This window comes from Orycteropus afer, unplaced genomic scaffold, assembly GCF_000298275.1.
Source record: "Orycteropus afer afer isolate SDZICR_OR568_19922 unplaced genomic scaffold, OryAfe1.0 scaffold00109, whole genome shotgun sequence".
Taxonomy (NCBI): Eukaryota; Metazoa; Chordata; class Mammalia; order Tubulidentata; family Orycteropodidae; genus Orycteropus; species Orycteropus afer.
Window position 1 is genome coordinate 3,429,998 of NW_006921696.1, and position 3,638 is coordinate 3,433,635.

The 3,638-nt window shown below is 39.2% G+C and overlaps 1 non-coding gene across 1 annotated transcript; it reads left to right on the plus strand.

Annotated features, from left to right (window-relative positions):
• Nucleotides 1-1,066: 1,066 nt before the first annotated feature.
• LOC122150245 lies at nucleotides 1,067-1,184 on the plus strand. The gene has a single exon (XR_006163562.1). It is a non-coding gene; the product is annotated as a small nucleolar RNA SNORA26 (small nucleolar RNA).
• Nucleotides 1,185-3,638: the final 2,454 nt, after the last annotated feature.

The following is a 3,638-nucleotide window of genomic DNA, read 5'->3' on the forward strand; positions in this document are numbered from 1 at the left end:
AGATTCTAAATTCTATGTCTGTCTAACTCTTGAGTCTGAATTATTATTGATAATAACAAATAACCATACAGGTATGGTTACTGTACGGTTATTAGCATTAAATATGTTACTTAATTATGGCAGTCTGCTTTTATAAAGATTTCCAGCCTTGGAAACATGTTATTTAATGCTGATACCCAACCTGTACGGTTATTTGTTATTATCGTTAATAACAATTCAAACTCAAGAGTTAGACAGACATAGGATTTAGGATAAAGGTAATTTTTAAATGCAAATAAAAGTCAATTCACTTCATTATTTTCTGAATTAAGAAAAAAATTTAAAGAATGTGGCCACCCTGTAGTACAATGAGATGAGATGACAATGTTCACAGGCAAGTGAAAAAATGCCTCCCTGTGTTGAATACAGGTTTTGAAATTCAGAATCTGAATTAGATTCTCACTCAGCTGCTGTTAGTTCTATTTTCAAAATAAATAGAATTAGGGGTAGTACTATAAGTTACAAGTTTATTTTTAGGTGCTCAAGAACTGCTTCCAGGGGAGTAATACCACTGCCTTCAAGTCGATTCTGACTCATCAGCAATCCTACAGGACAGAGTAGAACTGCCCCATAAGGTTTTCAAGCCTGGAAATCTTTATGGAAGCAGACTGCCTCATCTTTCTTTTGTGGGAGGGCTGGTGAGTTTGAACCACTTACCTTTTGGTTGGCAGCTGAGTGTTTAAAATCACTGTGCCACCAGGGCTCCTTTAGGGGAATAACAGCACTGTTATCCTTCATTCAAGGAGCTCTGGTGGCGCAGTGTCTAAGACATTTGACTGATAACCAGAAAGTTGGTGGTTCAAACCAACCAGCCACTCTGCAGGAGAAATGAGGCAGTCTGCTTCCATAAAGATTTACAGGCTTGGAAACTCTGTGGACAGTACTAATCTGTCCTACAGGGTCGCCAATGAGTTGGAATTGACTCAGTGGCACTGGGTTTGGTTTTGGTAATACGCCTTTAATAAATCCAGTAATTATCTAAACAGTCTATATCACAAGTTTCAAAAGACAACCAGCACCCTTTCGTGTGCCCTTTTAAGGTTGATGCAGCACGTAAGGCTGACACAGCAGGATAAAGTAAATCTCCAGAACACCCAGAGAAGAGATTGTGGAACTCCTCTTGGATCCTGTCTGGAGTCACAGCTGGGAGAAAGAGAAAAAAAAAAAGAATTCTTTTTGGAATCAGATATCTAAAAATATACTCTAGGGAGATTAAAGTTTAAGATTATTCAGTGGGTTGCAAACAATCAAAACTAAAGTGTTTCTATGGATTTTTTTGGGTAAATAACACATCTCCAGCTCTGGTAACATAGTGCCTAAGGCACTTGACTGCTAACCAGAAGGCTGGTGGTTCAAACCCACCAGCCACTCCTTGGAAAGAAGATGGGGCAATCTACTTCTGTAGTGATACTGCCTTGGAAACCCAAGGAGGGGTCGCTATGAGTTGGGTCCTACTCGACGGCACATAACAACAACAACAACAAGTTCTTTTCAGGTTTGGAGCCTGAGGTAATAGAATAAAATATTTAAGGTTCTTATATATCAATATTTATTTCCTGTAATTCATGAATTTTCCTGGAATGTTATAAATTCACAATCAGGTGAAGAAGAATTTGAGTGCAGTGGGAGCTGAAGTGTTAAAATGGATTAACATATGCCAGACACCTGTCTCATTGCACCACTAGTTTCAGTTAGTCATAAGGGAATTACATATAGCAAGAGTTGTTGTTGTTGTTATGTGCCATCAAGTCATCTCTGACTCATAGAGACCTTATACACAACAGCACGAAACATTGCTCAGTCCTATGCCAGCCTCACTATTCCTACTATACCTGAGCCCATTGCTACAGCCACCATGTACATCCATTTCACTGAGGTCCTTCCCCTCTTTCGTTGACCCTCCACTTTACCAAGCATGACATCCTTCTCCAGAGGATAGTCCCTTCTGACAACATGACCAAAGTAGGTGAGATGAAGTCTGGCCATTCTCACTTCCAAGGATCATTTTGGCTGTGCTTCTTCTAGGACAGATTTGTTAGTCCTTTTAGCAGTCTATCGTCCTTTCAGTGTTCTTCACCAACACCACAAATCAAAAGCATCAACAGTTCTTCGATCTTCCTTATTCATTGTCCAGCTCCTACATGCATATGAGGCGATTAGAAATACCATGGGTTGGGTTAGGTGCATCCTAGCCATCAAGGGGATATCTTTGCTCTTTCGCACTTGAAAGAGGTCTTTTGCAGCAGATTTGCCCAAATACAATACGTCTTTTGGTGTCTTGACTGATGCTTCCATTGGTGTTGATTGTAGAACCAAGTAATATGAAGTCTTTGACAAATTCAGTCTTTCCTCCATCTATCATGATGCTGCTTATTGGTCCAGTTGTGAAGATTTTTTGTTTATGTGTAACCCATACTGTAGACTGTAGCCTTTAATTTTCATCAGTAAGTGCTCTAAGTCATCCTCACTTTCAGCAAGCAAAGTTGTGTTGTCTGCATATCACAGGTTGTTAATAAGCCTTCCTCCAATACTGATGCCACGTTCTTCTTCAGATAGTCCACCTTCTTAGATTATTTGCACGGCATACAAGTTGAGTAAGTATGGTGAAAGGATACAACCCAAATGCACTCCCTTCCTGATTTTAAACCATGCAGTATCCACTTGTTATGTTTGAACAACAGCATCCTGGTCGATGTACAGGTTTCTCATGAGTACAATTAAGTGTTCTGGAATTCCCATTCTTCTCAAAGTTATCCATAATTTGTTATGATCCACACAATCGAATGCCTTTGCATAGTCAATAAAACACAAGTAAACATCTTTCTAGTATTCTTTGCTTTGAGCCAAGATCCATCTGACATTAGCTATGATATCCCTTGTTCCACATTCCCTTCTGAATCCAGCTTGCATTTCTGGAAGTTCTCTGTCAACATACTGCTGCAACCATTTTTGAATTATCTTCAGTAAGATTTTATTTGCATGTGATATCAATAATACTCTTCGACAATTTCCACATTGTGTGGGATCACCTTTCTTTGGAATGAGTACAAATATGGATCTCTTCCAGTCAGTTGACCTGGTAGCTGTCTTCCAAATCTCTTGGCATAACTGAGTGAGTGCCTCCTGTGGGACATCCATTTGTTGAAACATTTCAATTGGTATTCCATCAATTCTTGGAACCTTGTTTTTCGCCAATTCCTTCAGTGCAGTTTTGACTTCTTCCTTCAATACCATTGGTTCTTGATCATATGCCTCCTCCTGAAATGGATGATCATCTTCCAATTCTTTTTGGTATAGTGACTTTGTGTATTCCATCCATCTTCTTTTGATATTTCCTGTGTCATTCAACATATTGCCCATGGAATCTTTCAATATTGCCATTCGAGGCTAAAATTTTTTCCTCAGTTCTTTCAGGTTGAGAAATGCCAAGCGTGGTTTTCTAACTCCAACTCTTGGCACATTTCATTATAATAATTGACTTTGTCTTCTTGAGATGCTTTTTGAAATCTTCTGTTCAGCTCTTTTATCTTGTCGATTCTCCCATTTGTTTATCTACTCTGTGTTCTAGGGCAAGTTTCAGAGTCTCCTCTGACATCCAC